The following is a 23318-nucleotide window of genomic DNA, read 5'->3' on the forward strand; positions in this document are numbered from 1 at the left end:
ACGGCATGTTCCCCTATTTAAATTGCATTTACTTCAGTGGGGCTGTAGTATCCCTCTGGTCGGGAGGGATTGTAAAATCCTAACCATTGTTACCAGACAATTTATCAGTTCTGGCAACCAAGCACCACTACCTTGAAGAGAAAATCTGTACTGCTAACCAGTCTTGACAGCTGTGTTAAAATCTCAGTCCAGACCATTAAATTTTAAAAAGAAATTTGAACTTCCAGTTTATAGGTGAAAGAATGGTACAACATATTTCACAATTTAATACTTTTACTGTGGCAAAAGACTAAAAGCACCATTGCCTAAACTGCTTTTGTAGGCAATTCATATTTTAAATTATAGATCAGATCTTTGCTTGCTTATTTTATAGGTCTATATTTCACTGTCCTTTGATTAGACAGTCAATTCTCCCCAAGCTAGTCCAAAGTGATTCTCAACTCCTGAGGATTTACTTCCCTTATTTTGCTTTCCCAGCCTGGTAACTTTGAACCCAAGAATATTTTTCCATGATAAGGGTTCCTCCTTAAGATTCTCCTTCTAGCACAAGTTAGATGAATCTTTCAGCCTTGTTTTGAATTCTCATGCATTTGGTCTTTTCAATCAGAGTGTGAGCTCCAACGTATGTTTCTGTGTGGTGAACTATAGATACTTTTGGCCTCAGGCAGCTTTCTCCCTCTCCTGATTCTTGGCATACACAGTTATGTCTGGGATTTTCAGGAAAATCTGAAAACCCCTTTTCTCTCAAAGTCCATTCCCATGACAGCATAAATCACATGGGCCTTGTATCCAGGTAGAAATGCTAACATTGAGACCCCAACCCTCTTTCATCTTGAAAGTAATTGGAAAGTTTAAAGTATAGCTGTTTACATTCCAACTGGGCTTTGGAGAGAGGCAGGCTGACACTAAACAGACAGTGAATGGGTTAATAAGGTTGCGGATAGGCAGGTTCATTTCAGGTTACTTTGTTGCTGATGAACTGGTGGTTGCTCAGCTTGCAGAAGTGTTTGGTTGTTAATGCTGCTACCTACAGCCCCTCCCTTCATCCATCATTGTCATCATGCTCTCAGCTACCTGGATCCCATTCTTTGGAGCTCCCTCCAGGAAATGGGTGCAGTGGTTTGTATTTACTCCTTGCCTGAAACATGGCAGGGAGAATGAGCAGAAGTGGCACACTAGAGTAGAAGCTGCTAGAAGAAGTAGGGGAAGGACCAGGGATCGAGGCACAAAACAATATGTATCCAAGGTCTTCAGGAAGCAATCCTACGATTCCAACTTCAACGAAGTAGACAAAGTTTGAGATTCAAACACTTAGTAAGTGAAGATTCAATGAGTTTTGAACAGACAAAAATAAACTTTACTCTACAAGTCCCAGAAGATTAAAAAAATTGCAATATCTATCTTGTAGTCAAACATTCAGGTTAAGTATGAGATACATGTGAATTACCAAGCAGCTGTGGTTGTCCACACCACACTACAGAATAAATGACAGATGCAACCAAAATGGATTTGATGGATTTCTCAAAAACCCACCCAGGTGCTAGTCACATTGTGAGTCAACCAATCTCACTGAAATTTCTCACAGAGTTTTCCAATCTCCACATTCAAAGATCTTGCCTTGGAATTCTCTCAAAGTCGTTTCCACTCAAAAGACTTCAATGACAGCTCACTTTGGAGGGTTTCAATCTTGTCTTCCGAAATTCCTTTCTCCTGGTTTCCAAGTACACTCATGCATCACTTACAAGTCCAATTTTGGCTGCCCACGCAGATCATCACTGGTCCAAAGGGGTATCTTTGCCCAAATGGCTCCCTTTACTTAAGGTCTGCTCCCCGCAGCTCTAACTCTCATTGGTAACCCGTTTCTCTGTCCTTTCTTTTTCCTTAACTTAACTGTTTCTGTCCCCTGTCTTTGACCCTCACCTGGGACACTTGCTAACTGAGTGGCTGACTCAAACTGACTGTTCACTGACACTTAAATTGATCTGGTGACCTATTATAATGCTCCAAGATAGTCCCGTCCTTGTTGCTAGACAAGAAAAAAATGTAACAAGCCATGAAACATCCTGTACATTAATTGTTATAATCTCCGCATCTGGCATGATGACAGAGCATACAGTGACAAAGAAAGAGTAGATTTCATAATAGCAGCTATAATGGCAGCAATTTGTGCTCAGGTGGCAATAAGCTAAGCTTTTGTGACCTAGTTTGAGCTTCCACTGGGTACGTCTCAGGTGTTGGGAGGTTCCTGCTTGTACTACAATGGAAGCAGAGTTATAGACCATCAAACTCTGCATCATAGTTGTGCCATTAAGTATTCTCATAGAGATGACCATTACTTGCACATTGTGTGATGTGTTATGATCCTAGCCCCATTTTGGAACAAACCCAGATCAGGACCACCTCTCAGGTGATTCCTCGCAATTTCAGGTTTAGAAAGACAGATTCCAAAGATGCTTAAATTAGTCTGAAGGATTGACCAATCTCTTCGCAAATGAAATGAGCCACCCGAGATTATGAACATCTTGCAGTTAGTCGTTTTAGTAAATTAGAATCAGATTATAGTGTCACAGATATTATTTGGGTCTGGATTCTAACCTCTCATTAGCGTATTTCTCCAACAAAAGGAGTGTGGAGTCAACTTCTCAAGTTAGCAAGGGAAGATTTTGTGAGGCAATGTAAATTGTAAAATAAATAAAAGTTGATCCAAGAGACGAGCATGCAATTCAACCTGGTTGAAAAAGCCAAAGTCCAAAGATGTGCAGGTTAGGAGGATTGGCCATGCTAAATTGCCCTTAGTGTCCAAATTTGCCCTTAGTGTTGGATGGGGTTACTGGGTTATGGGGATAGGGTGGAGGTGTGGGCTTGGGTAGGGTGCTCTTTCCAAGAGCCGGTGCAGACTCGATGGGCCGAATGGCCTCCTGCTGCACTGTAAATTCTATGAAATTCTATGATCCCGCACCTCTAAGCTGCCACCTAAATTATGTGCCATGTCAGGATCTGAGCTGATGGCTGTGAATGTCAGACGTAGTGACAAAGTTCCTTCTCCACCACTGTTTAGGTAGGCTGCAGTTCTCAGAATCGCAGAGTCACAGAATGGTTACAGAACAGGAGGGGGATTAGACACATGATCTCTGTCTATGTCATATCTGTGCTGGCTTTCTCAAGGATCAACTCATCTATTGTCACACCCCTGATGTCTCCCCAAAGCCCTGTACATTTTTCTTTTCCAGGTGAGAGTCTAATTCGTTCTTAAATACCTCGATTGAACCCGCCTCCAACACATTCTCAAACATTCCAGATACCAACCACTCGCTGCAAAAAATGTTTGTCCTCATATCTCCATTGCTTCTTTTGCCAATTGCTTTAAACCTGTGCTTTCTCATTCTTGATCCTTCCACCAATGTAAATTTCCTTTCCCCACCATCCCCTCTATATTCACCCCTCATGATTTTGTATTCCTTTATCAAAACGCCTCTCAACCTTCTCTTCTCCGAGGGCGACAGTCCCAACCTTTCCAATTATCTACTTGACTGAAATTCCTCAGCGCTTCTTGAGTTTCTACAAGATAAAGGTACAAACGCAAGATTCTGGTGAGGGGAAGACGGTGAAAGCAAAGAGCTGCATGCCCATAAATCAGAAGAGATTGTAGGATGAGGGAGAAGTGGGGTGTATGAAGGTGGATTTATGTACACATGTCATTTTTGATGGTCTCAGCCCCACTGCTAGCCATAGCCTTCAACATGGCCACTCCAATGATGGGGAGGAGAGAGTCTCCTCTATGAAGAAAACAATATGTACACCTTCCTATCCCCCCGACAGTTACGCCTGCTGCCTCTGATTATGCATCAGCTTGTCCTGCAAGAGAGAGTTAATGTGTGAGTTTGTGTGGTGCAATGATTTGAGTGATGTGAATGTGGTAGTTGGAAGCTGGCAGTGTGTACAAGCTGTGAGATACAGGTGTGAGGCTTGGAGATGTGCTAATGATGTGACACAAGGATGGCACGGTAGTCAGCACTGCTACCTCACAGCATCAGGGGTACAGGTTCAATTCTGGCCTTGGGTAGCTGTCTGTGTGGAGTTTGCATGTTCTCCCCCTGTCTGTGTAGGATTCCTTCCACAGTCCAAAGATGTGCAGGTTAGATGGATTAGCCATGCTAAATTGCCCCTTAGTGTCCAAAGATGTGCAGGTTAGATAGATTAGCTATGCTAAATTGCCTTTTGTGTCTGAAGATGTGCATGTTAGGTGGATTAGCCATGATCAACGCATGGTTCTGCGGGGATTAGGTGGGGGAGTGGGCATAGATAGAGTGCTCTTTTAGAGGGTCAGTGCAAACCCAAAGCGCCAAATGGCCTCCTTCTGCGCTGTTAGGATTCTATGGCGGTGAAATTATGAAAGGGAAGCATGAGTTGCAATCAGTAGAGATTGCTGGTAGGTGAGTGAAGGAGAAGCAGGGTTTGGGGTTGGCCTCTGCCCTCTTACGCCATAAGCAAATGTCCAACCTGCTCAGAATATCTTCCCAGCCATTCCCAGAATCAGCTCCATGCAGGATGCATCTTCCCCTTACTGGATGCAGGCTGTCATTAAGTAGTAGAAGCTAGCTTGAAGTGGTGCGTGGCTTACATAAAATTGGGGCCGTACTGAGGTATATGCAGTCATTCAACAGCTCATTTAACTCTGGGCTGTGCTACTATCATGTAAATCAGCAGGTAGCATTAGAAAGAAGGGGGGAGAGATTAATTTTGCACCCTGGCTCCTGTGTCTGATTTCAGGGGTTGTCCAAATTTTTTAAAAAATCTTTATTATTGTCACAAGTAGGCTTACATAAACACTGCAATGAAGTTACTGTGAAAATCCCCTTGTCGCCACACTCCGACGCCTGTTCCGGTACAAGAGGCAGTATTGGGCAGCATGGTAGCATTGTGGATAGCACAATCACTTCACAGCTCCAGGGTCCCTGGTTCGATTCCGGCTTGGGTCACTGTCTGTGCGGAGTCTGCACATCCTCCCCGTGTGTGTGTGGGTTTCCTCCGGGTGCTCCGGTTTCCTCCCACAGTCCAAAGATGTGCAGGTTAGGTGGATTGGCCATGGTAAATTGCCCTTCGTGTCCAAAATTGCCCTTAGTGTTGGGTGGGGTAACTGGGTTATGGAGATAGGGTGGAGGTGTTGACCTTGGGTAGGGTGCTCTTTCCAAGAGCAGGTGCAGACTCGATGGGCTGAATGGCCTCCTTCTGCACTGTAAATTCTATTCAGAATGTCCAATTCAGCTAACAAGCACGTGTTTCGGGACTTGTGGGAGGAAACCGGAGTGCCCGGAGGAAACCCGCACAGACATGTGGAGAACAAGCAGAGTCCGCACAGACAGTGACCCAAGCCAGGAATCGACCATGGGTCCCTGGTGCTGTGAAGCAACAGTGCTAAAACCTACACTGCCATGTTACCCCCTAGATCAGGGGTGGGCAAACTACGGCTCGCGGGCCGCATGCGGCCCGCCAAAGGTCTTTATGCGGCCCACCAAGATTAAGTCATAAAAATGTTTTTATTTAAAAAAATTTTTTTTTTTAAATTTTTTTTAAAAAATAAGGTTAATTGGGGGGGGGGGCTGTTGGGTTACTGGTATAGGGTGGATACGTTGACTTGAGTAGGGTGATCATTGCTCAGCACAACATCGAGGGCCGAAGGGCCTGTTCTGTGCTGTACTGTTCTATGTTCTATATGAGGCGCCCAGAATCATAACCGGGTGAAGCGCCATTTTTGAAAAGTAGAGAAAAAGAGGGCTAAAGGCAGGATGCCGCCGGGGGAAGCGCTGAGGTATATGCGGCACGCTAATTGGTTACAACCGGGACTATTAATTAATATACTATGCGGCCCTTTAAAATTGTGAATTTCTGAATGTGGCCCTTGCACGGAAAAGTTTGCCCACCCCTGCCCTTGAACATACCCGCTACATTTTGCCTCCTACCTCTTTATCTATGTAAGTGATTCATTTTGTCCATTGAAAAATATCTAAAAACATTACTTTAAGTTAATTATGATTGTTTTTCTTCCATTTCTCTTGCAAAATCAATGATATGAATATCAGAATCCATTGCCATTATTAAAGGGAACACATTAAGATCTTCAAAAATATGCGCTAATCTACAATTTACGATCTCTTATTAAATGAGGTAAATATATCTCTTTGTCAACAGGTTAATTGGCATGTTAGCCACATATATAAAAACGCAAACAATTTCCTCAATCTCACCTGTTAGCCCTATTGGGATCCAGTCTGTATTTCACATTTATTCACATATGTGATTTCAGTTTTTTCTTCCTGTGAAAGAATTAAAAACTCTGATTTAAATCTTATTCATTTTGTGGGGGGGTATAGCGGGGAGTTTCACAGCACCTGCATAATCAAGAACGACCCTGCTATCAAAGATACTCTGTTGTTTCTTTTGGTCTTGGCGAAGAATGCCCCGCTGAGGTTGAACTTACCTCATTTCCTGCACTGACGACCTCATCACTACAGGAAGAGATCAGGCCACCATTTTCAAATGCTGCCGAGATCTCTCAACCCTCCCCTCCACCCCTTCTTGTTACTCCACTGCGGTCTCTGGACAGCCTCAACTTACCTCTCACCCCCTCTCACCCCACCATTTAAGAACAGGGCACCCCCCGAGCACGATCCATGGTATGGGCAGCCTTGCACCGTGTAACCTGGGTACTGCCAGGGTGCCTGTGTAGCAGTGCCAAAATACCTGGCTGGCTGGGTGCCAGCAGGAATGCCACAGTACCACCCTGCCAAGTCCCCGACCTCCCAAGGGCCTCCGGTAGTCAAGTGTTATTACACATGATCCACATTTGTGTGAACCAGTGTTAAATGGCGCCATGCCGAGGACTCCCAGGCGTGGTCGTTAGTTCCCAGGCCATGGGGGAATCAGGCGCAGACATATTTAAGTGACTCATTTAAATATGTTAATCTGTTCTCACCCAGCAAGGCCGAGATCCACATGGCGCATCTCCCGAGATCTCGTTCGATCTCACAAGGCATTCCAAGTGACGCCTCTCGCGAGATTTAATGGCCTTGTCGCATCACCAAGTCAGGTGCAACGAGGCCACTCGATCGCACCCGATGTTTCCCCTTGTGTGGCAATCTCAAACTGGCAGACACCGTTTAAAAATTAAGGGTCTCACAATTAAGACTGAGATAGCAAAATTCTGTTCTCTTAGAGAATCTGTGGAATTCTCTTTCCCAGAGAGCAGCGGAGGGTAGTTCATCGAACACATTCAAGGCTGAATAGGATAGATTTTTGATTAACAACTCAAGGGTTATGGGTGTAACCAGGAAGGGTGAAATTGAGGCCACAATAAGATCAGCCATTATGTTGTTAAATGGTGGAGCAGGCTAGAGGGGCAGAATGGCCGACTCCAATTCCTAATTTTTATGCTCATGTGTTATTTCACTTGGTTGGAACCATCTATTGTTAGATTTGGAGCTCGAAGCTTGCATGGAATGGTGAAGGAATAAACTTTGTACGCATAAGCATATCTTTAAGACTATTGTCATAAGACTTAAAGATGGTGGGAGAGCATCATTTGAAGAATACAGTGAATGAATATGCAACTGAATCAATGTACAACTAAATTGTTTCCTCGAACAGTGTTGCTTTTCAGATGCAATGATAGTTTGGAAGGGTATGGAACCTGAAATTTAGGAAATGGAATTAGAAGCGATGCACCAGGTATTCTTAATTCCCAGAAATGTTAGTATAAACAGAAATAAACCCTTAAAATCTGGATTTTTCATCCACTACCCCACCCCCGCCGCACAGCAGAGCATGGGCAGCAGAAGAGAATCGGCAGCCCGGACCATGAAGCCAGAGACACAAGCTCTCGAGAGCGGAACCAGCTCAGCTTCCAGACCAGGAGAGAGAGAGAGAGAGACCCCCCCCCCCCCCACTCCCACAGAACCGGACCGGCGGCGACCACATGGTGAGCAGTGAGACAAAGAGGGACTCCCTCTGCACCAGGAAACTTCTCTCGAGAACCCTCCTGACCCAGTGAGAAGGAAAGGGGAAAAAAAGAAGACAACGGGGTAAAATGAATGTAAATAAATAAGTAAATAAATAAAGAAACAAGGAAAGAGAGAAAGGAAGGACGGGAGGAAGGGAACAAACCACGACCCCCCCCCCAAAAAAAAAGGATAAACGAAGCCCTGGACAGACCCAGCGAGAGCAGAGGAGCGGGGGAAGTGAGAGCAACCTCAGGGTAAGGAACAGCAGCGGGGAAAGAAATGAAATGAAAATCGCTTGCTGTCACGAGTAGGCTTCAATGAAGTTACTGTGAAAAGCCCCTAGTCGCCACATTCCGGTGCCTGTTCGGGGAGGCTGGTACGGGAATTGAACCGTGCTGCTGGCCTGCCTTGGTCGGCTTTAAAAGCCAGTGATTTAGCCCAGTGTGCTAAACCAGCCCCAGAAAGAGAGACAGGCAGATGGCTGGAGGAAAGAAAAACACCAAGGTGAAGGGACAGCGAGACGCAAGCAGCAGCAGCAGCGAGGGTAAGGCGCATGAGCGGCAGACGCGCAGGCAGGCGGCCCCACAAGACGAGACGGAGGTTCCTGAACGGGAAAACAATGGCGGACCAAACAGCAGAGCGTGAGCAGGATGCAGCGACCAGCATAAAGGAGGCGCTCTGGTCGGAGCTCCAGGCAATGATTAAGGAGATAGAACATAGAACATAGAACAGTACAGCACAGAACAGGCCCTTCGGCCCTCGATGTTGTGCCGAGCAATGATCACCCTACTTAAACCCACGTAACCCGTAACCCAACAATCCCCCCATTAACCTTACACTACGGGCAATTTAGCATGGCCAATCCACCTAACCTGCACATCTTTGGACTGTGGGAGGAAACCGGAGCACCCGGAGGAAACCCACGCACACACGGGGAGAACGTGCAGACTCCACACAGACAGTGACCCAGCCGGGAATCGAACCTGGGACCCTGGAGCTGTGAAGCATTGATGCTAACCACCATGCTACCGTGAGGCCCTTGATGACGCACAAAATGCAAATGCAAAATGCAGCAGATCATCGAAGGCCTGGAAAGGGAAGTGAAGGAGCAGAAAAAAATGTTTCTGGAGTTGGAGAGGGCCGCCTCGGACCAGTGACAGGGTGATAACCCTAGAAGCCGAGGTCAAAGGTTATTAACAACCCAGGGGAGCCTAAGAGGGAGAGTGGAGGCCCAGGAAAATAGGTCCAGGCAGCAGAACATTAAAATAGTGGGTTTGCCAGAGGGGATAGAGGGCAGAGACCCAACAGGCTCCATCAGTCAAATGATGGGCAAGCTAGTGGGAAAGGAGGTATTCCCAAACCCACTGGAAATAGACAGGGTGCACAGGTCGCTCCGACCCAAGCCCAAAGCCGGGGACCAGCCCAGAGCAATTATTGCGAAGCTGCATCGGTTCCAAGACCGGGAGAGAATCCTAAAGTAGGCCCGGCAAACGAAACAGAGCACCTGGGAAGGGAAGACCATAAGGGTGTATCTGGACATTGGGGCAGACCTGGTCAAAAAAAGGACCAAAGGGCCAAAACAAGGCAAATTCAGCATTGCACAAAAGCAAGGTAAAATTTGGGATGTTATCCCCGACCAAACTCTGGGTAATATTTGACGGTAAAGAGCTATATTTTAACACCCCAGCAGCGGCTGATGAGTTTGATAGAGCGAACAAACTGGGGAAGGAGCACATGCAACTGCAATGAAAGACATGGGGATGGAAAAGGAAGGGAAAACCAGAACAAAGAGCGGAGGACAGACCGCAAACAAGGACAATGGACTCATGAACTGTGCACGTGTGTGTTATGCCTAGCGTGGGACTGTACTGTCTTGTCTCAGAGCTTGTCACCTCTCTCAATGCAATGGGGGGAGTGGAGTGAGGGAAATGAGGGTGGGAGGTCAGGGAGGAGGGCCGCGGCGCCCCTCTCAGGGGAGGGGGAGCGTCTGGCACAAGGAGGGGAGGGGGGCAGAAGGGAGGGTGAATGCGGGGTGGGACAAAGGTACAGGGACTAGGGGGGGAGGGGAGTCTAGGGGAGAAGGCAGAACAAAAGAGAAGCAAAGAGAAGGGTGAGATAGTGAAGCAGTATGTATATAGGCCTTGGTGGGTATGGAGCAGGGCGAGGAACCAAGAGGGCACTGCAAACAGTCACTCGAGAGGACATCAGGGCGGAGGGAGACCCCAGAGTGCAGGGGCGCACCCGTGTGACATACACACAGCTGGTGGTCGCTTTGGGTGCCCCCTGGGCAAAGGGAAACCCCTGAGTGCTGGGGCCCGACCCCATGAAAATGAAATAAAAATGAAAATCGCTTATTGTCACGAGTAGGCTTCAATGAAGTTACTGTGAAAAGCCCCTAGTCGCCACATTCCGACACCTGTTCGGGGAGGCTGGTACGGGAATTGAACCGTGCTGCTGGCCTGCCTTGGTCTGCTTTAAAAGCCAGCGATTTAGCCCAGTGTGCTAAACCAGCCCCATGGTGAGATGGGTGATCCTGTCCATTTTGGACAGCCTCCTAGAAAAGGGAAACCCCGAAGTGCAGAGGCACGTCCACCAGGTAAGTATGGGTGACTCCACAGGACCGGGGGGGGTGGTCAGAAACCCCCCACCAGGATTGTTACCTGGAATGTAAGGGGACTCAACGACCCGCGAAACGATCCAGAGTGTTCGCCCACCTAAGAAGCCTAAAAGCCGACATAATCTGCCGACAAGAGATGCACCTGAGGGAGAAGGACCTACTGCTGGTAAGGAAGGGCTGGGTGGGACAGACGTACCACTGATGCTATGGGACGAGGGTGAGGGGGGTAGCAAAATTAATTAGCAAAAGGACAAAGTTTACGGGAACAAAGGCAGCTACAGACCCAGGGGGACGGTACGTCATGGTCAGCGGTTTCCAACTGGGACGACTCAGAATTCATAAAGAAGACCATGACGGAAATCCCCGACCTTGACACACACCGACCGACTTTCACCGGGGGGGCGACTTTAACTGCGTGCTGGACCCACTGACCGACCAATCAAACCCCAGAATGGGGAAAACGTCTGGCATGGCTCGGGAGCTAGGGGCCTTCATGGAACAGATGGGGGCGGTGGACCCATGGAGGTTCCTGCACCCGGGAGTGAAGGAGTTCTCGTTCTTTTCGCAGGTGCACAAGGTATACACCAGTATTGACTTCTTTGCAGTGGGGAAATCGGTGCTTCCAGGGATAACGGGAATGGATTACTCCGCGATCGTTATCTCCAACTACGCTCCACACTATATGGATGTGAGGTTGGAGACAGGCTGGACCAAGCGTCCCACATGGAGGCTGGACATGGACCTCCTGGCTGACAAGGCTTTCTGCCAAAAGATATCACAGGCTATAGGCGATTACGTTAGTAACAACTAAAACGGGGAAGTCTTACCCTCCATGTTTTGGCAGGCACTGAAGGCCGTGATCAGAGGAGAAATCATAGCCTACAAGGCAAGTAGACAAGGGAAGAGAGGGTGGCCAGGCAACACCTTGTGGACTTCATTCTGGTGCACTCCGAGACCCCGACCGTAGAGCTGCTGGCGGAGAGGAAAAAGCTGCAAATGGACTTTAACCTGCTATCCAGGTTTCCCACTAGGAAAGCAGTGTGCCAACTCCGCCAGACACGGGTGACCTTCTACGAACACGGAGCCAAGGCTGGCCGCCTGTTGGCTCACCAGCTAAGAAAGCAGGCAGCCACGAGGGAAATAGCGCAGGTTAAGGATAGCAAAGGCAGACTGGTAACAGAGCAAAAAGAAGTCAAACGGGCATTCGAGACCTTCGACTGCGGTTTGTACACCTCCGTGTCCCCGACGGGGATGGAACCTAGACAGACTGGAACTACCAGTGGTGGGTGAAGACAGACGGTGGGAGCTGGATTCACCAATAGACCTGGGAGAAATCATGGAGAGCATCAGCTCCATGCAGGTGGGGAAGGCACCGGGACCTGGCGGGTTCCCGGCAGACTTCTACGAAAAATGTGCACCAGTCCTGGCCCCACACCTAAGGGACATGTTCGTGGACTCACTGGCAGGGGGCATGGAACTACCTCCTCGAGGTACTGGAAGGGTTTGGGCTAGGAGCGGGATTCACCGCCTGGGAGAGGCTCCGGTACAATGCTCCCAAAGTGAGCGTCCGAACTAACACCACCAGCTCTGGATACTTCCAGCTACAGAGAGGTACAAGACAGGGCTGCCCCCTGTCCCCACTCTTGTTCGCGCTAGCGATCGAACCCCTGGCGATAGCCCTGCGGGACACAAAAAGCTGGAAGGGAATCCGGAGAGGAGACAGAGAGCACAGAGTCTCACGCTATGCAGATGATCTTCTCCTCTATACCTCGAAGGCACAGGAGTGACTGAAGGCAATACTGCAAATACTGAAAGAGTTTGGAACCTTCTCGTGCTACAAACTTAACCTGGGCAAAAGCGAGACATTCCCAGTGAACCCAAATAGGGGAGGGACACAGATGAAGAGTTCAAAAAGGCCCAGCACAGATTCCGTTACCTGGGATCCAAATAGCCAGAGACTGGACACAGATCCACAAGTGGAACCTGACCAGCCTGGTGGAGGAAGTAAGAAAAGACCTTTAAAGGTGGGGTTCACTCCCACTCTGTCTGGCGGGAAGAGTGCAGACGATCAAGGTGAACGTACTGCCAAGGTTCCTCTTCCTGTTTAGATCCATCCCGATCTTCATCCCCAAGGCTTTTTTCCAAGACATAGACAGGCTAATCATGGCATTTGTGTGTGTGTGTGTGTGGGGGGGGGGGGGGGGGGCAAGAACCCGAGAATTCTCAAGCCGACACTGCAAAGGGGGAAAGTCAGAGGGGGCCTGGCTCTACCGAACCTACAATTCTACCATTGGGCAGCAACGGCAGAAAAGGTGAGGGGATGGGTACAAGAACCCGACACAGTTTGTGTACAAATGGAGGAGGCATCCTGTAAAGGAACAATCCTCCGGGCCCTGGCCACAGCAGCACTCCCATCCTCCTCAACAAGGTACACAACAAGCCCAGTGGTAGCGGCCTTGCTGAGAACGTGAACCCAGTTGAGACAGCACTTCGGGATGACCAAAATGTCCCTTATGGCCCCCATCTGCGGCACTCACAGATTCCTCCCAGTCATGCTAGATATCACCTTCAAAAGATGGAGGCGGGACAGGGGCACACTGACGGTCGAGGACTTCTACGTAGGGCACAGACTGGCGACACTGGACGAACTGATGAGGAAGTGGAAACTAGCAGGAATTGAGACACCTCCAAATAAAAGCACTTCCTCCGCAAAGAGACAGTAGGTTACCCCAGGGCCCCAGAAAGCACACAACGAGAGGACCTGATTGGTACAAGCAGCCAGAAGGGGAGCTATGTGGGAAAATATACAGACAGCTACTGGACAGAGCCCGAACACCACTGGACGGTGATGTGTTAGGTAAGCTGGGTCTGTGAGGACTGCGTTTACTGCAGTAGAGAGAGAGACAGGCTTCCAACGCTTGAAGAAATGCAACTCAATTTTATTGAACTCTTAACTATTCTACATACTTCAACTGTGGGTTGACACTATGCTGAGTTGACTGGAGACCTGAAGCTAACCTGAAAAATGGGGAAACCACAAGAGAAGAGGAAGGGTGCTGAAACCAATCGGGGGGGGGGGGGGGGGAGTTGGGATATCATAGACCGATCCAGAGGGCAGCAAAATGTACGCACAGTTAGTCAAATGAAGGACAAATCAAACCTCTCTGTAAAATAAAGCAAATTAGTGCGGGCTAGAAAAATGTAATGTATATAAGTGACAACTGTTCATGAATAAGAGAAAAGCCAATAAAAAGATTTTCCAAAAAAAAAAATCTGGATTTTTACAAAGTTTGCTCCAGAAATACAAATGCAGATTTTGTGAGGGGCGCACACTATTTCTGAATGCTTCCCCTATCATCGATGGCAGCGAGTAAACCTTTAATAGACTTGTTGTGCATAACAGTGTTTCCTTCTAATGCAGGATAGTAAATTTTATCAGATAGCACAGAACATCGAAACAAGCTTTAAAATACGAAACAAAAAGCTTGAATTGTGTGCAAGTCTTGTACACGCTAGCCGACGTGTTAGCAGAACCATTTGCATGGGCAAGACTAATCCACACGATGAGTGGCCTAGAAAAATCTGCAAACTTGGTACAGCTTCAAAGTCAAACTTCATTTCTATATTTTTATAAATAAGGATTTTCAGCCAGCTGCAACCAGTCATGCTGAGGGGGCTAAGACCCGTTATCCTTTCAGAAGACATTTTCTTTTCTCCCGCAAAGTGACGAGACCCTCCTTTCATTTTATTTTCTTAAATGAAGGACATTCAATGTCTTATTCCAGGTCGATTGTCTGGAAACCACACATAGAGCTTTGTCTTTCCTGTCTCTGCTGATGGCAATGGACCACTTAACGGAAAAGAGTGCATTACTGTGTTAAAGGGCATAGTTCAAAGGTGACCATATTTCTCATTAAGAGCGGGATCCAAAGTATATACATAGCCAGCCTAAAATCAATATTTGTTGTGTTCACGTGATCAGAAGTGGTGAAGAATACTGTAATTGGACTCATATGTCAAATAACCCATGCCTTAAATAGATCTCTTCTATTTGACATTTGTTTGTTTGATCTTGTACAAGTTGCATTAGAGCTATGTTATTTCATTGCCATTTAATGTCAAAGATAACAGGTCACATGTGAATATTCAAATCTAAGACCAAGGTTACTTTGAGTTCATTACAGAAAGGGTGTAATTGTGTGGTTGCTGTACTGTTAGTTGATGGTTATTTTATAGCTTATGGACAAAGTCTCCCGACAGATTACCTTTCAGTACTATATTTGAATTACAAGCAGATTTCAATGTGGCAGTTTATGTAAACAAGGAACCAGGTATGGATATATTACTGAAATATTAAAGATGATTACTTCTCTATCTGTCTAAATGGTTTGATTAATTTGTCAGTTCATGCTCTCTTAAGCATATGTTATGCAACTAAGAATAGGATTAACAGTGTGTCTTTCTATTTAGGAGGACACATATATCAGTCAAAGATGCTTACTTAATATTTAATGTTAATTTTAAACATACTTCCTTCCTGCTGGCTTCTATTCTTTTTATTGACATCTTTTGAAACTTAAGTTGTCCAGTCCAATGTTTTCTAATTGTCCCATCTAAAAAGATAACACAGAATGAAAGCATATTATGCACAATAAACGGCTGAGGTTTTGAAGAGATAGTATGGAATGCACATTGAGGTTGGAGAACAATTATTATAAATAAGTATATTTAAAGAGATCTGGTATATTAAAGCAAATAAGGTGAGAGGATAGTCAGAAGGGATATGTTAAGACACATGTTATTATGCATATTTAAAACATCATTCCATATATTTCAATATTAATTAAATAAATAGTAAAATAAAAACACCTCTGACAAATCAAAATTTAATAACGTAGGCACACTAAAAACATGCAACCCATTAAGGGTTAAAAATAAGAAAAAAGTACCTTCTTCTTCTACACATTAACAAGTTTCACTGTTACAGAGATATTTGTAGTTAAGTGACTGTATTTACATATGAGCCATTTTTGCACACAGGTAGAGTACATCTATTCCGAACAGCACTCATTTATTTTATTGCCTGTTCTAAACTGTCAGTAACTGCAGTCCATTTTCTGTTGAGAGGAGAGTATTTTTTTTTCAGTGAATTTTGATATATTTGAAGGAGAATGATTGTTCACTTCAGTGGGGCTAGACCATGTTTCAATAAGACAAATGACATTTGAGTGCTAAAATGGCAGCCAATGATAACTCATTGTAAGGAGATCGGAAGAGTAAGGATTGAATAGACTAGCAAAAGAGTAATTGAGAAGCATGTGTAAGAAAAAGACATTTGGGCTTGCGCAATTACTTATACTGTGAGTGGATTCTTGTTTAACCCTTTCTAAGCAAGTGCACTTATTGGAAGCTGGGCTGGAATTAAGTGGACCATTTAATTGCAATACCACAAGTTGTGCATTATTTCCTTTTTAAAAACATATTTAAGGTTGTAATTTCAGCCCTACTCTTGCCAAGTATAAGGACAAAATTACGTGCAGAGTTGGCCACAGAAAGCTTTTATTCAAACTTAGCTGCAAAAATATGAGGACCGAAATTCTACGGCTGTTGGGATTCTCTGTTCCCGACGGCAGAGCAACCTGACTCGACGGCATGGTGTGGCTTCAATGGAAAATTCCATTGACAAGCAGTGGGAGAAGAGAATCCCACCGGCAGCGAACGGCGCACTGCCAAGAAATACGCGGCTGAGGTATCGGAGAATCCAGCCCGAGATTTATTTCATGGGAACTGGGATAGGCTGTCCAGCACCTGAAGCTTGATCCACCGTTTAATTGGATCATGGACGATCTGTATCTTAACTCCATCCCCTGCCCTAATCCTCAATATGCTTATCTAAGAAAAAATCTGTCAACCTCAATCTTCAAATGTTCAATTAACATCCCCGACTTCAACACCTTCTTAGGGGCAGAAAGTTCCTTGGCTGGATCCTCCAACGGCAGGATCTTCCATTTCGCCGGCAGTGCACTTGTTCCTGCAGATTTCCCGACGGCGTGGGGATGCCCACAGTGGGAAACCCCATTGGTCGGCTGCCAGGACGGAGAATCCCGCTGCTGGTGGAGACGCGGCGCACCATAAAATGGGTGCGGAAGAACAGAGAATCCCGCCCCATGTTTCCCAGAGCACTTTGTATGAAGAACCAAAAGCTTGAAAAATCATGTATAATCAACATTTTGATGATAGTTTTTTAAGTTCTCTCACCGATCCCTTATATTTTATGTGCAAAATAATATTTTAAAACTATTTCTTCCTTTTTATGCACCAGACAGCTGTGCAGGACCATGGTGTTATTGTACAAATGTGCAATGCTTTTCTGGGAAATTGCTCGCTCAAATATTTCAGCAGGCATTCCATAAAATTTTAATTTAGATGGCTGCGATCATATTTCAAGGGAATGTGTGTGGTGGAGAGACATAAAGAAACACATTGTCCTGAATTTTAATACAGAGCGAAAATATCGGCAGAGGCCTGAATCCGGGAGTCCCAACTTCAGACCCATCTTTGCCACTTTCACAGGGGGGAGGAATGGGGCAGGTTTCTAAATTGCAGATCCGTGGTTCACGGAGGCAGCTGCTCAAATAAGTCAGCAGCTGCCTCCACTAAAGTGTGATTTTGATGATATAGGTGTCTGAAACCTGAAACATGCAGATTAAATCTGGTCGGAGCAGTTCTTGTGGATTTGTTTGGCTAGCCAGGACACCTTTTTGGAGAGGTAAAGTACTTCTTTGGAAATGGTCCTGGGACACCTGTTGGAAGAGGTCAGGTTCATTTTGGGATCGGTAAGGTATCCTTTGGAGTTGTTAAAATTAGACATGCATATGCGCAAAAAGTACATTAATTCATTGGAACTATCAAAGCTGTTGATGAACTGCTGAGCTGTCAAGGAACAGTCAATTTGTCAAAGAACTGTCAAAACCGAAAATAATTTTGAAAACTCATTGGAACTGTTAAAGCTCATTGGAACTATCAAAGCTGTCAAGGGTTTTGAATCTGCTAGGCTTTAAATTTAACAAGATCAGTGCTTGCCATTTCACTCTGTTGGCATAAACTGAGGGTTAGTATAATAGGATTTGTGCTGCATGACAGATTTTATAACCTAACTTTATCACAGTGGGGTACCTGTCGAGTGAGAAGATTGATTGACAGCTCCAAATGGTTATAGAATGTTTTCATGAGATATTAAATATTTCAGTAAAATGTTTATTTTCATAAGGGAACATAGAACAGTACAGCACAGAACAGGCCCTTCGGCCCTCAATGTTGTGCCGAGCCATGATCACCCTACTCAAACCCACGTATCCACCCTATACCCGTAACCCAACAACCCCCCCTTAACCTTACTTTTTGTAGGACACTACGGGAAATTTAGCATGGCCAATCCACCTAACCCGCACATCTTTGGACTGTGGGAGGAAACCCGAGCACCCGGAGGAAACCCACGCACACACGGGGAGGACGTGCAGACTCCGCACAGACAGTGACCCACCCGGCAATCGAACCTGGGACCCTGGAGCTGTGAAGCATTTATGCTAACCACCATGCTACTCTGCTGCCCCAAAGAGGAAGAGATTAAGCTTTTGTTTTCATAAGAGGTCAGTTGAAGGAGTTTTGAATGTTTCTTTAATTAATTGGATTTTTTTAAAGCACCGCCATCATTCATGGTCCCTGAGGTTTGCCTATGGCGTACATTAGGTGAGTTGGAATGGTGTGGCTAAGGGTGGTGGGTGGGTGACATGATTTTTCATGACTTGCACTATTAGCGTTGGGGCTATAAAGGATCTTGGGGAGAATGGAGAGTATGGTTTGGCAAAGGAGGTATGAGGGTGGGCATGGGGGCATAGGATGTCATAGGGGATTTGTGGGGCCATGGGGGGTTGGATAGAGGGGCATTTAGTGGCATGGGGAGTATGAGGGGCCATGGTGAATGGATACAGGGACATGGGGTTGTACTGGGGTATGAAGTACTCTGGGATGTGGGGGGGGGGCATGCGTTAGCATCTATGAGCTATGAGTGGTGTGTGGAAAGTTAAAGGTGTGTGAGGAGTGAGTGCTGGAGGGCTGTTTTTTGTTTCATAAAAAGAATAACTTCAACAAAGTGCCAGGGCACTGTAGCAAGCAATCAGGCTTGCCCACCTCACATATCCAGACATCTCCAGGGTCACCCAGACTGAATCCCAAGTTTCTGTTATTGCCCCATTGTGTAATTTTAAACCAAATGGATTGGAATAGAACAAAGGACAAATAAATGTACAGCTCAGGAACAGGCCCTTCAATCCTGGGGAAAACTTGTAACTATCCTTAGGGGCAGCAGGGTAGCATGGTGGTTAGCATAAATGCTTCACAGCTCCAGGGTCCCAGGTTCGATTCCCGGCTGGGTCACTGTCTGTGTGGAGTCTGCACGTCCTCCCCGTGTGTGCGTGGGTTTCCTCCGGGTGCTCCGGTTTCCTCCCACAGTCCAAAGATGTGCGGGTTAGGTGGATTGGCCATGCTAAATTGCCCGTAGTGTCCTAATAAAAGTAAGGTTAAGGGGAGGGTTGTTGGGTTACGGGAATAGGGTGGATACGTGGGTTTGAGTAGGGTGATCATGGCTCGGCACAACATTGAGGGCCGAAGGGCCTGTTCTGTGCTGTACTGTTCTATGTTCTATGTTCTATCCACTCTGTCCCATGCCCCTCATAAATTTGTAGATTTCTACAAAACCTCCGTCATTCCAGTGAGACCAAACCAAGTTTATCCAACCTCTCTTCATGGCTAATGCCCTCCATACTAGGCATCATCCTGGTAAACCATTTCTGTACCCTCTCCAAAAGTTCCACATCCTTCTGGTAGTGAGGCGACCAGAATTGAACATTATGTTCCAAATGTGGCCTAACTAAGGTTCTATACAACTGCAGCATGACTTGCCAATTTTTGTACTCAAAGCCCTAGTTGATGAAGGCAAGCATGCAGTATGCTTTCTTGACTAGCTTCTCCACCTGCTTTGCCACTTACAGTGGCCTGTGGACCTGTACATCCAGATTCCTTTGCCTGTCAATACCCTTAAGGAATTCTGCCATTTACTGTACATTTCCCACCTGTATTAGACCTTCCAAAATGCATTACCTCACATTTGTCCGGAAATCTGAAATTGAAGCTGGACACTGCTAGCATGTAATGTCATTGCAGTTGCAGATGTTCATAGGTTTCCTTCAGCAGCCATTTCTTCTTCTTCCATCATATGAGTGATGGTTAAATTCTAGCCCTGAAATGTCACTGGGCTGAATTTTACATGCCTCCCACCGGTCATGTTCTCACTCCAACACCTTCTCACCCACTCCTGAGCTCACCCCAATAATGTGGGATGCGGGCAGGCACTGAAATTAGCCGCCTGCCAACCATATTTAAAATGAAAGTCAAGGGTCAATTAACCTTGTTCCCAAGTGACCTAGCCGACAGCCTGGCGGGAGTGGACAATCTGATTTTTAAAATAATTAATTCAAAGGGTAGGTAGAAAGGGTGTTCTATCTTTGGGGGCTGGCCTTTGCTGATCAGGGGGGCAGGTCTGAAATATAGAACCACCCCTTTCTTCCCACCTGCCCACAGCCTTAAACCCACCAATCCCGCCCCATGCAATCTCCACACCCCAGCACCCTCCTTCCTGACCTGTCGATACCCTCCCTGCCCAAGACACTGGACTTAGCTAGCGCCGAGCATCCATTGGGCTTCTTCATCCCCCAATTTCAATCACAGCTGTGCACATTACTGTGTTTTGTGAGGGGCGGAAATTCCATTTGGCCCTTGTTTAGTTATCCTCAAAATGTGATTGACATGGGAGGTGGCCAGTGTGGAGCTGATTAGCTCCAGGCTCGCTTTGCTTCCGGGGTCGGAGGAAGGTTGGGTGGGGGGAGAGGGGGGGATGGATAAAACTGTCCTCTCCTCTTGTTATATGCAGCCCACTATGGACCTAATTTTAATTTCCTCCATCCAATGGCATTGGGGAATGTAGCAGATTTTGGCTGGAGCCATTGAAGGAGAAGACTCATTGTCTCAAACTATTTGGGGATCCAACAATGCCAACTGGATCTTGATGCAATATTAAATTGGCAAAATGATTCACATGCATATTCCACCCATTGACAGTTGGCACTGAGTGACCTAACCACAGTCCTCAGAGAAACCATTGTAGGTCTCACTTACAAAGTTCGAGAAAATAGCTTCTAGACTGATTCTTAGGAGGTCAGGAATGGCATTGAATAATTCACCTGGCTCCACAAAGTTTGACCTGTTGCAATCTGTTCAACACAGAGTGGCCCTCCTCTCATGATTGCCTCTTCCACTTAACCTATGTGTGCCAGCCAGATACTGCAGTGTCGGCACCAAATTTCCCACCCTCTGTGATGGGCAATTTGCTTCAAATGATAAGGCCTTATTATGAGAATGACAAAGAGTTTACAAAATAGCAGCAGGCTAATTAGCTAAATGGTCTAAAAGGCTGTTTATGCTCCACAAAAGTCTAGTCCCACCCAACTTCATCAGTTCTATCAATGGTGGAGCCTGTTTCAGACTATTGGAGGGTTTACTGCATGTGACTCCCGTCCAACGGAAAATATTGCACAAAGCTCCCCCCTACAATCAGACAAGAACCTTAACAATTGGAGCAGTAATATGCCATATGGCCCTCAAGCCCGCTCTGCCATTTAGTGCTGTAATGTTTTTTGTTCTTTGTTCTTTTTGAAACCATATTTCCTGATTCTAGACTTTCCAGCCAGGGGAATCCCTCAGCATCTACCATGTCAAGCCTTGACGAATTGTGTACATTGGAGTGATCTGCATATCTGCTGGTATGTAAAGGGTTGACAACTGTATCATGGTGCTAGATGGCAGTACCAGATCCATGTTAATAAACTGAACTGAGAGGATCTTCCCACCTCTTCATATCAGTAGTGACTAGACAGCAGAGTGTTCGAGAAATATAGCTTTGTTGGCACGTGTAGTTAAACATTATTAATACTTCTTTTTATTTACTTTATCATCAGTTATAGTTACAAAGAGTCTGCACTTTCTCCCCGTGTCTGCGTGGGTTTCCTCCAGGTGCTCCGGTTTGCTCCCACAGTCCAAAGACGTGCAGGTAAGGGGGATTGGCCATGCTAAATTGCCCTTAGTGTCCAAAAAAATGGTTAGGACGGTTTATTGGGTTCAGGGGGTAGGGTTGTAGTGAAGGCTTAAGTGAGTCGGTGCAAACCTGATGGGTAAGAGTGAACAAACTCATTATTATTTATATTCGTTATTCACTAAATGTTATTTGCTTAAACTGAACACTGAACTACGACCATCAGACCATTCTGGAAGTAAGCAAAAGAGTAACGATGTATTACGATCACGTAATATAACATACATTTCAATGAAATCACCTTCCATTCTTTGATTTGCCAGAGAATATAGACCCATTCTCCTGAATCTTTCCTCCTAGGAATCAATCTACTGGCAAACAAGCAAGGGCCATGATGGTTTGAAATTCTCCTTATTCTAAAATGGTGGAAAGAAATACAGACACACATGTTAAGCATTGCCACTTGAGAAACCCAAGTGCATTTTCAGACCAGTGCCTCACTGTTAAATGTCAGCAAATGCTCTCTGAATGTCAAAGCATCAATTTTTCTTCTGCACCAGTGTTAAACATAGAACATAGAACATAAAACAGTACAGCACAGAACAGGCCCTTCGGCCCTCGATGTTGTGCCGAGCAATGATCACCCTACTCAAACCCACGTATCCACCCTATACCCTCTCTCTGATATCTTCAGTCTGGATAGGCCCAGTGGATCAGGCTATTCTGGGTCTGGATAATTTATCCCAATTATCCTATGGTTAGGTGGATTGGCCATGCTAAATTGCCCGTAGTGTCCTAATAAAAGTAAGGTTGGGGGGGGGGGGTTGTTGGGTTACGGGTATAGGGTGGATACGTGGGTTGAGTAGGGTGATCATGGCTCGGCACAACATTGAGGGCCGAAGGGCCTGTTCTGTGCTGTACTGTTCTATGTTCTATGTTCTATGTACCCGCAACCCCCCCCCCCCCCCCCCCCCCCCTACCCAAGTTCAACACCTTGTTAAATTGTGTTTTATCCTGGATTTGCCCTCGGAGATGAAATTTCAACAGACTGGCTGTAATCTGCAAAGCCAAAATACTTTTTTAAAAAACAGAAACAAACTGTCCAAATCCATCTTCTGACAGCAAAATGCCTAAAGTCAGGGTGGCACGGTGGCACAGTGGTTAGCATTGCTGCCGCACGGTGCCGAGATCCCGGGATCGATCCCGGCCCCAGGTCACTGCCCGTTTGCACATTCTCTACATGTCTGCCTGAGTCTCACCCCCATAACCCAAAGATGTGAAGGGTCGGTGGATTGACCACGCTAAATCGCCCCTTAATTGGGAAATTATTGAAAAATGCCTAAAGTCAAAGAGTCATTTAGAATCTTTGTTGCAAATGATTGTTGCTGGGCCAACTCCAAACCGCACTTTATTCCCTCTCTACCTGGTACTTTATTCCCAATAGTCTTTTAAATGGAGGTTAAATGTGATGCCACCAATCGTTGTTATAGTGACCTAATGATATATTCCTCCATACTCTGTAAGTACTTCTTTCAGAACACCAGTCACAAAAAAATTT

General features: G+C 46.0%; 1 long non-coding RNA gene across 1 annotated transcript in view; it reads right to left on the reverse strand.

Moving 5' to 3' along the window:
- The window catches only part of LOC119974738, a 69450-nt gene that overhangs the window by 28112 nt on the left and 18020 nt on the right, over positions 1-23318 (reverse strand). Inside the window, exons 2-4 of the long non-coding RNA XR_005462566.1 lie at positions 22046-22176; positions 15145-15227; positions 6246-6314 (exon numbers count right to left, since the gene is read on the reverse strand). This is a non-coding gene — a long non-coding RNA (uncharacterized LOC119974738). The remainder of the gene's footprint in view (positions 1-6245; positions 6315-15144; positions 15228-22045; positions 22177-23318) is intronic.

The sequence above is a fragment of the Scyliorhinus canicula genome, chromosome 12, assembly GCF_902713615.1.
Source record: "Scyliorhinus canicula chromosome 12, sScyCan1.1, whole genome shotgun sequence".
Lineage (NCBI taxonomy): Eukaryota > Metazoa > Chordata > Chondrichthyes > Carcharhiniformes > Scyliorhinidae > Scyliorhinus > Scyliorhinus canicula.